The sequence below is a fragment of the Nylanderia fulva genome, unplaced genomic scaffold (assembly GCF_048542155.1).
Source record: "Nylanderia fulva isolate GAGA-0341 unplaced genomic scaffold, ASM4854215v1 Scaffold1335, whole genome shotgun sequence".
Lineage (NCBI taxonomy): Eukaryota > Metazoa > Arthropoda > Insecta > Hymenoptera > Formicidae > Nylanderia > Nylanderia fulva.
Genome location: NW_028189554.1, coordinates 1 through 14,737, shown reverse-complemented (window position 1 = coordinate 14,737; position 14,737 = coordinate 1). Strand labels below are relative to the sequence as shown.

General features: G+C 37.7%; 1 pseudogene; it reads right to left on the bottom strand.

The window, feature by feature from the left end:
• Window positions 1-2,715: 2,715 nt before the first annotated feature.
• Window positions 2,716-13,020, bottom strand: LOC146724413 (uncharacterized; annotated as a pseudogene).
• Between the last annotated feature and the right edge of the window lie 1,717 nt (window positions 13,021-14,737).

The following is a 14,737-nucleotide window of genomic DNA, read 5'->3' as shown; positions in this document are numbered from 1 at the left end:
TCACGAAAATAATAAAAAAATTTAAGTATACGGGTCGCGATTCTTTAATTTTTTTTTTTTTTACAAGTATTCGCTATTTCAAATTTCTTTGATTTGTGTTATCGTCGAAAATTTATGTATACACGGCAACAGCGACATAAGCCGCGAAACGCGAAAAGAAAAATTTGACGCGTATCGAGAACTTGTATATTCTGCGTTTTATATTTATTCTTTTAATTTAAATGGACGAGTCTCAGACCGAGAGCGACGGGCGACAGAATAACGTTTTATATTTATTCTTTTAATTTAAATGGACGAGTCTCAGACCGAGAACGACGGGCGACAGAATAACGTTAAGTACAGCGAAAATTCTTCACGTATAGGTTGTCGGTATTTATTAGCATTTATTTATTACATTATTGTTATTTATTATTATTTATTTATTATTTATTTTTTGTTACGTCATATTTATTCTCGACTTGGCGCTCGAATTTATAACGGCGAGCAAATGGTAACATTCGTCTCGGTCTGCCATCGAAAAACTTTTGCGAAAACAGTGCATCACGCAAACGTATCGTGCTAACGGTATAAGACTGACGGGGGAGTACTGTGGCGATTATATCGTCACATGCTTCCCCAAAAATCAAAAGCGAAAACACGTATATAAATACGGACATATACACATACGAATACTCACAAATAAACATAAATAAAATATAACAGACGAGACGAAAGACGAAAAACATCGAGACGTAACAGAAAGGAAATAAACGAATAGAACATTTTCGAAGCCTATCAAAGGTGAATTTTTTTAAGACGAACGAAGAGCGATAGGAAGAGCGTTTTACATGCTAGGAGATTCCGCTACCGACAGTCGCCGCGTACAGTTGCACGTTATAGATCCGCACGATTTTTATATATTTCTGTACCGAGATGGAAAGATTGTTCTCAGAATATATTTGGTGTTAACTGTAAATACTCTCTCACAATTATTTTAATTCCCGTCTCGTATCGAAGCGTCTAAGTAATTCGACGCGCGTATAACCAAAATATTATTCATCGAATATGCAAGCAATCAAGATATATAGAGGAGAAGGTACGAATGAAGCATGTCAAGTTTTTGAGATATAATAATTTAAAAATGCGAAAAAGGGCATTTTTTTACATTTTTTAGTAAGATATTGTATAACTTTTAATTGGGATGTGATACAAATTTCTTCGACGGCTTAAAATAAAGCTTGAGACTGTAGTTTATGTAACAAATATGAAAAAGTTCGAATCTATAGAGTTTATAAAAAAATTAACCATACCTCAAAAGATTCTTTATATTGGTATAAGAAAAAGTAGAAAAATAATATTTTCATGTTATGATTTACTTTTTTTATAAATTCTTTAGATTCGATTTTTTTCATACTTGTTACATGAACTACAAATAGTAACTACCAATATATTAGCACGGGCTACATGTGTACTTTTTTTATATAACTTAATTGCTTGCATATTCGATGAATGACATAGCTATTCGAAAGAAGAATTTTTTTATTTACTTTTGACGGTTTCCCCAGCGTCAAAAAAAAAAAAAAAAAGGTGGACCATTTTAATCAATCCTTTATTCTTTATCATTGCGTGGATTGATTAAATGGTCCACCCTGTATATCTTGATTGCTTGTATATTCTATGAATGATATAGCTATTATATTTTTATTTATTTTTGGAGTGGCGTCATAATAATCGTTTTATGGAAAATATGGTGTCGTCAAAATAGCCAGAGTATAAATGGACTATACATAATTTTGTACTGTCGCTGTACTAACCGATCTATACTTAATTGCTTATACATTTGTACCAGTGCATTTTATCATAAAATTATAAGTAATGTATACGTCAGGGAGTCAATGTACTCTTATGTATACCATAAAATGTTTGATTTTTTGATGCCAAAATAGCCTATTGACATATATATATATATTGTTACGTCCTCCGGACGTTCTTTCTCGCAAAAGACGTCTCTCGCACACACTCTCACTCACTCGCGGCTCGCGAAATAAATACACTCTCTTATGAAGAAATGATCCTTTATACAATGATGAAATACAATGACTAATGTACACGCGAAAGAAAGAAGATTGCTCTCTGGTTAAGTCACGTCCGTACGAGATGACAGCTAGACCAAACCTGTCATGGAGCCTGAAAACAACCACAGTGTTACGTCCCTGATCTTTCATCCTCTGAATATCATCCCTTGTGTCGTGGAACTTCATCGTTAAGGGGGGTTGTTTATTGACAACCGCCCGGTGGTTGTTTTCAGGCTCCATGACAGTTTTGGTCTAGCTGTCATCTCGTACGGACGTGACTTGACCAGAGAGCAATCTTCTTTCTTTCGCGTGTACATTAGTCATTGTATTTCATCATTGTATAAAGGATCATTTCTTCATAAGAGAGTGTATTTATTTCGTGAGCCGCGAATGAGTGAGAGTGTGTGCGAGAGACGTCTTTTGCGAGAAAGAACGTCCGGAGGACGTAACATTTTGTGTTACGTCCCTGATCTTTCATCCCCTGAATATCATCCCTTGTGTCGTAGAGCTTCATCGTTAAGGGGGGTTGTTTATTGACAACCGCCCGGTGGTTGTCAATAAACAACCCCCCTTAACGATGAAGCTCCACGACACAAGGGATGATATTCAGGGGATGAAAGATCAGGGACGTAACAATATATACATTTACACATTTATATTATTAACATAATGTATGAAGGAGAGGAAACACAACATAAGTATTATTATATGGGAAAATTATCATTTTGTTGGAAATATCTTCCACTAGTGACATAGATAATTCTCCGAGTTCATGTACTGAAAATATATCAAAATTTGAAGATTGAAATGGTTCAGAAATAAAACTTGTTATATTAATAAATTTTTTTCCAATTAAGTAGTACTTATTATCTTTTATAGCAAAATTTTCTATTAACATAATACACTTATCTTTTAAATAACAGCAATTATCTCCAAAACGTGTACCAAACGACACATTATTTATAATCAATTTTTTAAATTGAGCAGAAAAATGTGTCATAGGTAAGGGACCTTCATGATGTTCTAGTACCATTTGCAATTTTATTTTTTTTTTTGACAGTTTAGTTATCAATATATTTTGTGACTCATGAATACGCTTTACAAGTTGTGCTAATGGATAATGAGATTTTCTAACTAATCGTTTTAGATATTGCATGTAATTTTCAAAAGGAAATGCACTGTAAAGATCTAAAGGTCCAAAAACTTTGCAATCATCAACAACATGAATTAATCCATGTACATTGTGTGAAGTGTATTCTGCTCCATAAATGACTTTAAATTGTTTCACAAAAAATATTAATAATAAACATGCTTATTCTAAATACTTTGTATATAAATTAGCATTAATTAAAATTCTAACAGCAATATGTAAAGATATAAAATGTAAGTATTTGTCAGATGAAAGGATATTTTTTAAAACAACTGGACCACAATACAATAAAAAAAATCTAAATTCAGTTGCTTTCCAGCGTGCAACTTCATTTAAAGACCGGGTTTTTCTTACAAAATCAGGAGGAATACAAGATTTTATTTCAATGAGATAACTTGAAATAGATTGTATGTTGGTTTTTGATAATCTATGTGAAATAGGTCCAAAGAGCCATATATTTATTAGTTTTTTTACTACGCTGTTATAGTCCGAATGACTATAACTATATTATATTATATTATATTAACAAAGTTTTAATAATAAATTAGTAAGTCAGCTATTATATAATCATTTGAGAAACGTTCTCACGCTCTCGCGAAGCGCTTATCGCGAAAAGACGCTAACGCGATGAAACATAAGCGTTACGCCGAAACCCGCGGACCGCAAGCGAAGAATCAACCTGCTTCGCTTGCACCTAGATAAAAAACGTGTGAATAAAAATTAGCCAATGAAAGAGCTTCTCTACATCTTCCCCCGAAAGATGTAGAAAAGGGCAGGAGACCACCGCGAACGGAAAGCGAGGCGACGAAGGCAGTCGCTAACGAAAATCCAAAAAGTCAAGTCGCTAATTAGAACCTAACTAAGAGTCGAAGACAAGCCGCAGAATATAAACTATCACCTGTAATCTAACTATCGAGTGCGAGCATACTTAACTAACCACCCAGGTGGGATTAGACATAATTAAACCAACTTGAGAAATAAATGAAATAAAAGATTTATTCAGGTAAACAAGTGAATTAGTTAAAGTGGAGACGCCCGCCGATCTTAGGATCCTCATCCTTCAGTCGACTGAGACCCCAAAATTTTCCGTGGCTTCCCGGAGGCACAACAATTTGGTGGCAGCGGTGGGATCTCAGCCACAGGGCCGACGTCGTCTCTAAAATCTTCACAGCGGCGAAGACCTGTAAAAACACATACAATTATAACAAGTGTTAGACGGGCACGTCAGTAACTCTGACGGAAATAAGCAGAAGCCACGACTAGGAGAGAACGAGAGAGCGGACAACATAAACAGTGCAACGAGTGATAAGCAGCAGAGAATCGAAAAGGATCGCCGACGTCCAAGGACAACGCCGACCTACGACAACCTCACGGGCAGCGCATCAACACGAGCGACGACCCGCCGTATCTATCACCAACACGGAGCCGCCGTTATCAGCCCACGAGCGATCGAGTTGCAGCAGCAGCAGCCGACCCGTATAGAGCGTAACGATGCGAGCCGTAATACTGTAAGTCCGAATTTATTTGATTGCGTGAATGTCGGAAGGTGACGAAACACTCCGACAAGCGATTAAAAACCAATCGTGGTTGCATAGTACACCTGTACGGTTAACGACGCGAGTATTGCCTTTAACTGCGCAAAATCTCGAAAGCGTTCGTAGAAATTTAGACAGCGACTTGACAAACGAAAATAATACCGAGTTACCTCCGAACGTAATAAACGAACGAGAATTTCCGTTTACTAGTTTTGACGCGAGTATATTCGCAAATAATCCAAGCGACTCCGTTCAAGTAACTCAAAACGAACCGCGTCTATTGCGACCGTATATCAGCCGAACTCCGAGTAGAGTATCTTCGCGAAGAGAATTTTCATTAACGTCATACGACAGCGAAATATTCGATCCAGAAGAAATTTATAGCGAAATAAATATGGCAGAAAATACAAACGCGAACGCAACTATTCCGCCAACCGCGATAGATGCCGAAATAAGCATACTCCGACAAACCCTTGCACAAATGGGACAGAATTTAGACGTCACGTCACAACAACCCTCCGTCGTAGCGCCCGGAGAAACTTCACAAATGCTTAATAAAATACAAGCTATACATGCAGAGCTACATACACTAAACACACGTATGAATAGGATAGAAGCCGCACAGGCATATACACACACAGACGAACAGCGGGAGTCCGATTACAAGCCTCGTATGACTTACGGACGGACTGAGCGCGACGTACGAAATCGACGGAGTACTGCACGACAATATATGTCTCTAAAAGAAGCGCGAATGATGATACCCGAATTCGACGGTACATCGCGACACCGCCTTCAGGAATTTCTAAACGCATGCACATATACAATGCAAAACATACATCCCGGAGACGAAGAGTCTCTGATACAGGGCATACTATTTACTAAATTAAAAGGTAAAGCCATGCAAGTCTTCAAAACGCGAGACATACAAACGTTTGAAGAATTAAAGCAACAACTTGAGACCGCATACCAATGCAAGCAAAGTACTGCCCACTTGCAATTAGAATTTAATTCGCTAAAGCAGAAATATAATGAGACAGCACAAAATTTCGGGCAACGCGTCGACCAGCTCGCTATGAATTTATACGATTCAATGATAGAGGGAGAAAACCAAACGAGCTCAGAGAAACGCACTATCTTACAAACGATCCAAACCCAAGCATTATTAAATTTTCAATTAGGGCTACGAAGCGACTTAAAGGTACTCGTACGCTCACAACGATATACGACGCTTCAAGAAGCGATAGCCGGCGCGAGCGCGGAAGAGAGATTTATCGGACCTAGCACGTCACGGGCAACAAATTCCTCGCTAAATAAGCCTGAATCAACGCGGTCAGGACAGCGAACGACGGGACAATGTTATAGATGCGGAAAACCCGGACATTACGGACGAGACTGTCGTAGCAAAGTCAACGTTTCTACCGAAACCGGAAAAATCCTCGCGCGTATCCGCCATCGAAAAATTTTGCAATCATTGCAAAAAGCGTGGACATAACCGCGAAGAATGTTGGGAATTAAACGGACGACCAAAAAATAATACGCCCCCACGGAACAAGCCAGAGGATCGAAAAAAATCGCGAAGTATTAATAAAATAGATAATCAAAGAATCCGGCAGGAGAGAAATTCCGAGTCCGAACGTAGCAGCGATGAAGACGGAGAGCGCGGAGATAAGATTAAGAAGACTCGCGCGCTCGAATATCAGGTGACACACGTGCGCCGAACGCCGAGAGAAAGAACGAGTTTAAATATAATTACTCTGCCTATGCGAGAAGCAAAACGCGGAAGAGTAAATATGCTTTACGATTCGGGAGCTACGATTTCATTGATAAAAGTGAAACACTTGAAGGGCGAGACCAAAATTTACAATAATAAAATAACCCTCGTTGGAATAACCGGTCATAAAGCAAAAACGATCGGAAAAATATACGCGACAATTGAGCTAAACGGAAACAAGATAAAACACGCGATTTACGTCGTGAAAAATGATTTCCCAATGGAATATGACGGGATCATAGGAATCGACTTCCTCCAGAAGCAGCAAGTCACGTGCGATTACAAAAAACGCGAATTACAAATCGGAAACGCCGTCCTAAAATTGCAACCGTACAACAAAATTATCTTTAAGCCGCGTAGTGAAACAATTATACACGCGATAACAAATGATAATAAGACAGGGATCATTCGAGCCAAAGAAACCGCCCCAGGAATCTATATCGGACGATGTTTGGTAGAACCGAAGAATTACCAATGTCCCATCAGTGTAATTAATACAACTGATGAGCCGGTCGAGATACACACACCCCTCGTAACCGTAGAAGACGCTTGCGAAGATAACGCGCACGAATTGTACACGATACATATAGACGAGACTCCGAATCAATTAACGCGTGACGAACGAATTTGACAATTGTTACACACAAAGCATTTAAACGAAGAAGAAAGGAAAGCGATACAGAAAATATGCGAAGAATATAGCGACGTATTTATTTAAGCGGAGAACCACTGTCATGCACAGCAACGTTAAAACACGAGATAAGCACGCGCGCCGATACCTCACCCGTCAATGTGAGACCGTATCGCCTTCCCGAAAAACACAAATCAGAAGTAAACAAACAAGTACAGGAAATGCTAAAAGACGGAATTATTAGTACAAGCATTAGCCAGTGGAATGCACCGTTATTAGTAGTGCCAAAAAAGACTGACGCAACAGGCAAACCGCGATTAAGAGTAGTAGTCGATTTCCGAAAGTTAAATGAATTGACTATAGGCGACTCATTCCCACTGCCGAATATTACCGATATTTTGGATCAGCTGGGAAACGCGAAATATTTTACGACGCTCGACCTTGCATCTGGATATCACCAGATACCGATGGCCGAGCGCGACAAAAATAAAACAGCTTTCTCGACTCCCTACGGACACTACGAGTTTAATAGAATGCCGTTTGGACTTAAAAACGCGCCTGCGACTTTCCAACGACTTATGAACTCAGTGCTAACCGGGATACAAGGACTCCGATGTCTTGTTTATCTCGACGACATCGTTATATACGGATCCAGTTTAGAGGATCACAACAGAAGACTCGCGGAAGTATTACAACGCCTACGGAAACATAGTCTCAAACTACAGCCTGACAAATGCGAATTTTTACGAAAAGAGGTAATATACCTTGGACATATTATTTCCGAAAACGGTATACTGCCAGATCCGTCGAAATTAGAGGCGGTAAAAAATTTTCCGACACCACGGAAAGTAAAAGACGTACAATCGTTTATCGGACTAACGGGTTATTACCGGAAATTTATAGAAAATTTTTCGCGAATCGCAAAACCGTTAACAAAATTAACGAAGAAAACGGAAACGTTCGAATGGAAAAACGAACAACAAATCGCGTTTGAAAAATTGAAAGAAAAATTAACGACAGCGCCAGTGCTAAAGTATCCGGATTTCAATGAAGAATTCAACGTGACTACCGATGCCTCGGACTATGCAATCGGAGCCGTACTATCACAAGGAACGGTAGGCAAGGATAGACCTATCGCATACGCCAGCCGAGTATTATCTCGCGCGGAACAAAATTATAATACTACGGAGAAGGAACTATTGGCAATTGTATGGGCTGTTAAACATTTTCGACCATACATTTATGGCACAAAGTTTAAAATAATTACCGATCATAAACCCTTGATATGGCTATTCAATGTAACTGACCCCGAATCTAGATTAATCCGTTGGAGACTGAAACTCGAGGAATATGATTATGAAATCATACACAAGGCCGGACGAGCAAACGCGAATGCCGACGCGCTAAGCCGACAAGTAACCCGAGATATCAACGAGGAGACAAAAAATAGAATCTTCACGTTAGAAGAAGACGAAGAAGAAAAAGAAGAGGAAGAATTCGCAGATAATACAAGGAAATATTCTGAAGAGGAAAAGAAACAAATACTCTATGAATATCACGATGCACCCACAGGAGGGCAACAAGGAATCGAACGAACAATCAAAAGAATTCGATTAAACTATAACTGGCCAGGATTGACAAAAGATGTCGAACAATATATCGCAAAATGCAAATCCTGCCAAAAAAATAAATTATCGCGCCGAATAAAAGCACCCCTCGTAATCACAGATACTCCGAATAAACCATTTGAAAAATGTGCATTAGATATCGTCGGACCGTTAACAGTTACCACTAACGGAAACAAATATTTACTAACATTTCAGGATAGCCTGACGAAACTCACTAAAGCGATACCGATCGCAAATCAGGAAGCAAATACCGTCGCGAAAGAGTTCGTTACGAAAATAATTTTCGAACACGGCATTCCCGAAAAAATTTTAACAGACCAAGGCACAAATTTTATGAGCGAAGTATTTAAAAATATATGCAAATTATTAAAAATAAAAAAGATACAAACAACCGCGTATCACCCCGAGAGTAATGGAGCATTAGAAAGATCGCACCGCACATTAGCCGAATATTTGCGACAATATATAAATGCTGACCAAACCGACTGGGATGAATGGGTGCTATACGCAATGTTTACATATAATACCACTCCTCATTCAGCTACGGGATATACCCCCTTTGAACTAATATATGGACGACAAGTCGAACTACCGACGGCACTAACAAAACCGCCTAAACTGACGTATAATTACGATGACTATTTACAGGAACTAAGGGAAAGAATACGTGCCTCAAATCAACTTGCGAAAGAAAATATTAAAGAGGAAAAAATAAAATCGAAAGAATACTTTGATAAATCCGCGAAAGAAACCGAATTTAAAATAGGCGACAAAGTACTCGTATACGACGAGACACTCCGACGCGGACGATCCAAGAAATTAGACGCATTATGGGCAGGACCGTATACAATAATAGAAAAAAATTCAAGCGTAAATTACACAGTAAAAAAAGGAAGAAGAGCGATACGCATACACACAAATAGATTAAAATTATTTATTGAAAATTAGGACTTACCTAATTGTCTGCTTCGTCCTCGCGACATAAACGCCCATAAGGAAGAGGCCGCCCCTCTTGCAAAGCTCTCAAAGTCTGCATGGCCGGAATCATAAATCCCTCCTCGGGAGGCACCAAAGCAACTTTGCGCACAACGCGCACACCAGACCTCACGTTTACACTTACGTGTAAAGAAAATGGAAAAGAGCTAGCCGCATATCTTGCGACAGCCCCCAAAGCCCGTTCGAAACGGCCGGTCGGCAATGCGGGCCCCACAACTGGGCCCACACATCGCAGAAATCTCAAACACGAGAAGCATAGCGGTTCCCACCAGGGCACAAACTCCACATGGCATCGCGAACAATCGAACCACATGTCGGAACCAACCATTTTTTTTTGAAGACGCAACGATAGTAATAAATCAAAGGTTGTCATAAGACTAAAGGGACGACAGGAGACATATAGACCGAACGCCCCTCTTGCTTGATAAAAAATTGCAAACAAAAGCATATTCAAGATCAAGAACAAAGTAGTAAGAAGAATTATATGTATATCATTACAGGGCACTCTCACTCTTAGCCTGCAACGCTGCAGTACTCGGAAAGGAAAGTGAGAAGAATCAACTGTATAAGATAACAGAGTTCGAGCACAGTCCAGGGATATATTTCGAGCAAATCGGACAACTACACTTTTCCAAGAAAACATGGAAACTAGTGATAAAATTAAACCTTGCACCATTAAAATTTAGACATGAACAAATTGTCAATTACATGAAACAGACAGAAATGATGTGCGATGAAACAGAAAGTTCATGCGTAAATTCGGTTCGTATTATAAAACAGAAATTAAAATACCTAAACAACATAAAAAATCAAATTGATACCCTATACAAAGGACCGACAAACAAACGTCGAGGACTAATAGACGGTATAGGATCGATAACAAAAACACTATTCGGAATCATGGACGCAGACGACGAAAAACAAATAAACGAACAGCTAGAATTAATAGCAAATAAGCAACGGGTATCCGAACACGCGATTCGAAACCAACTAAAAATAATAAACGCTACAGTAGCACATTTAGATAGATTAGAAAACATAATCGACCATAATAGAAACTGCTAAAACAAACTATGGCCGAAACTCTTACCTTCGAAAAAATAAACGAACATTTCAGAGCGATAGAAGCAATTATAAACGAACTAATAAAAGATACAGAAAACGTATTAGAATACTTAACATATATACGAAAGGGCAAAATGTATCCCAGATTAATACCAATAGACGAGATTATAAATAATTTAAAAGATGCAGCAGCACAACTTCCCGAAGGATTGTATTTCCCCTTTAAAATTCGTACAGACGACTGGTTATCGATAGAAGAAAACATTGCGATAACAGCGTACCACGAATCAGATACAATATATACAATTTTGCGTTTTCCTTTAATTGTACAGCCGACATACGACATTATAAAAGCGATAGAATTTCCTACGCCATACATAAAGAATGTATACAATTATATTAAAATAAACAACCCAATTATTGTAGTAGATAAGGAAAAATTAACATACGCCATAATAACAGAAAAGAAGTTAGAACAATGTAGTAAAATAAATACACAATATGTTTGCAAACAAAATACACCCATATATCGCCATATATAGATGTAGACGCACCGTGCGAAATTCAAATGTATACACTGCGACAACGTTATCAGGACAAATGTAATGTTAGACAATATACCTCGTCCCGCACGATATGGATAACCTTACACCAAGAAGACACTTGGCTATACTCGACCTCCGCTGAACAAACAATAACCATACGATGCGACGGACGATCAAAAAGTAAAGTAATCAAAAACACAGGCGAGATTACATTAAACAAAAATTGTAAACTGACAACAACAGACACAACATTACAAACGGCAGGAAAACTGTACGGAAATACCTTAGAAACTTTCCTACCAAATATAAATATAACAATTCCACGAGACAGAAAAATAGGACATGATCAGGACACATTAGAAAACATCTCACAACATCGTTTGGAATTGACAAAACTCAGAGACAAAATAGAAACTATAGACAACGACTTACAAAACAACGAACAAAATTTTTATGCACGGAAGCAATTTGTCTACCCAATGACATTTACCGGAACAGTAATGACAGTAGCTACAATATTCATTTTAACATGGATAATAATAATAAAAAGAAAAAATAAAAACAAAAAACAACCGAAAACTACAACAAATATTGACTTCGAAATACCGAGATCAATCCTAAGAAGAAGTCAAAGTACTAGAATTTAAGAAACGATTGTAATACTATACTGTAACGGGAAACCACTATTATATGTAAGTTAAGAAATTAAGAACGAAAAACTTCGTACCTCCGTTTTTCTTTTTCAACGGGGGAGGAATGTTATAGTCCGAATGACTATAACTATATTATATTATATTATATTAACATAGTTTTAATAATAAATTAGTAAGTCAGCTATTATATAATCATTTGAGAAACGTTCTCACGCTCTCGCGAAGCGCTTATCGCGAAAAGACGCAAACGCGATGAAACATAAGCGTTACGCCGAAACCGCAAGCGAAGAATCAACCTGCTTCGCTTGCACCTAGATAAAAAGCGTGTGAATAAAAATTAGCCAATGAAAGAGCTTCTCTTAATCTTCCCCCGAAAGATGTAGAAAAGGGCAGGAGACCACCGCGAACGGAAAGCGAGGCGACGAAGGCAGTCGCTAACGAAAATCTAAAAAGTCAAGTCGCTAATTAGAACCTAACTAAGAGTCGAAGACAAGCCGCAGAATATAAACTATCACCTGTAATCTAACTATCGAGTGCGAGCATACTTAACTAACCACCCAGGTGGGATTAGACATAATTAAACCAACTTGAGAAATAAATGAAATAAAAGATTTATTCAGGTAAACAAGTGAATTAGTTAAAGTGGAGACGCCCGCCGATCTTAGGATCCTCATCCTTCAGTCGACTGAGACCCCAAAATTTTCCGTGCCTTCCCGGAGGCACAACAACGCCAAGGCATACTAAATGCATGTATTCAAGAGGGAAACTTTTTACCATGTTAATCGAAGGTATTGTTTCTAAAATTGATGTTCCTGTATGATGTTCAGATTGAACTCTATTACAGAAATTTTCATCCGTTCTTTCAAAATAATTTATTTCAGGATAACACACTCTGGCTTTTATATATTTTCCTCTTTGCATACATTTAGTACATGCAAAAAATCCAGTGTGACCTTTGCAAGAAGTAATGAGTGATTTTGCTGGAGCATCACATATAAATGCTTTAATTGCAAATGGTATAGCATGATTATTATAAATAAAACCATCTTACGATAACTTTATAGCTTCATCTGTAAAATCTTGTAAAAACAAATTAACATCATTAGGTTTTTCATAACCATGATAGATACCTATCACAGATATATATTGTGGATATTCAGATATTGAGCATAATATTGGATATATCTGACTACTGGAACTTTTGCTTAAAGGCAAACCATCAATATTAATAAACAAATTAATTTTTTCTGTCTGTTTTTCTAACAAATTAATGTATGTTATTAAATTAATAATGTATGTTATCAACAGACTTTTGGCACACCTATGGGTTCCCCCCTCTCACCGATCATTGCGGATATCACGTTGCAAGATTTGGAGAGTAGAGCGATTGCTGCGATTCCATTGTTATTTCCATTTTATTTTAGATATGTGGACGATATCGCGTTGGCGGCCCCACCCTCCATGCTTAAAATAGTTTTAAACACTTTCAATTCTTTCCATCCTAGATTGCAGTTCACCATGGAGGAGGGGGTTGACAACCGATTGAATTTTTTAGATGTCACCATTATTATAAATAATGGGAGCATTGAGTTCGATTTGTTTCATAAGCCGACGTATTCAGGTAAATATTTAAATTTTGAATCGCAGCATCCTCTCTGTCATAAAAAGGGCACCATTAGCAGCCTCATAGATAGAGTTTTTTGGCTATCTCATCCGAAATTCCATAAAGGTAACTTTGAGTCTATGATTGGAGTTCTTTTGTCTAATAATTATCCTCTCAATTTGATATTTCATACTTTGCAAGCGCGGTTAAAAAAGTTGTTCTTCCGCTATAATAATAAGTTGCATAACAATAGAGCAAATATATGCAATGACAAGATTCCAACGCAGAAAAAAGTTTCGTACTTTAATATTCCGTATATTAATAATGTATCGAAGAGAATCGAGGACATTACACGTGATTTGGATGTCACTCCATCATATACAGCAATTAACAGTCTCCGTAAATTCATTAAAGTACACAAGGATAAGTTACCAAGGGAACTCCATAATAATGTAGTTTATAAAATTGATTGTATGGATTGTGATGCGTCGTACGTAGGGCAGACAGGTAGATTGTTGAAAACTAGGATGAAAGAACATCGCAACAACATAAAAAGAAACGCGTCACAATTATCAGTCATATCGGAACATAGATTATTGAACCATGAATTTAATTGGGAGGATGTAAAAGTCTTAGACGAGGAGCCTTTTTTAGGTAAACGTTTGATATCCGAAATGATCCACATAAAACGTCAGAAGAATAGTTTAAATTTACATAGCGACACTGATAAATTAAATGAGAATCTTGATTTGTTAATAGAAAAATTTACCAAAATCTAGCTTTGTGATTTTACATAGCCGGGTTTTTTTGTTAGACTTTTGACATGAGTGCCGATTAGTTTAGTTGTTTTTATTTTTATTTTTATTTTCATATTTTATTTTTATATTTGTTTTTGCGTATATATGTATCGACTGTGTCGAGGTAGAATACCGCACAGTCGTTAGAGTGATGTGTCACGTGTAGCATCGTCTTCTCTCTGTTTTTACTGTCGGGGTGAGTGTTCTTCCCGGTTTTTAATTTTTAATTCTTGTGAATTGTTCTACGTTTAATTTATACCATGTTGATTAGTGTTGGTAAGGGAGTCACGGCTCTGCTTCCTTCCT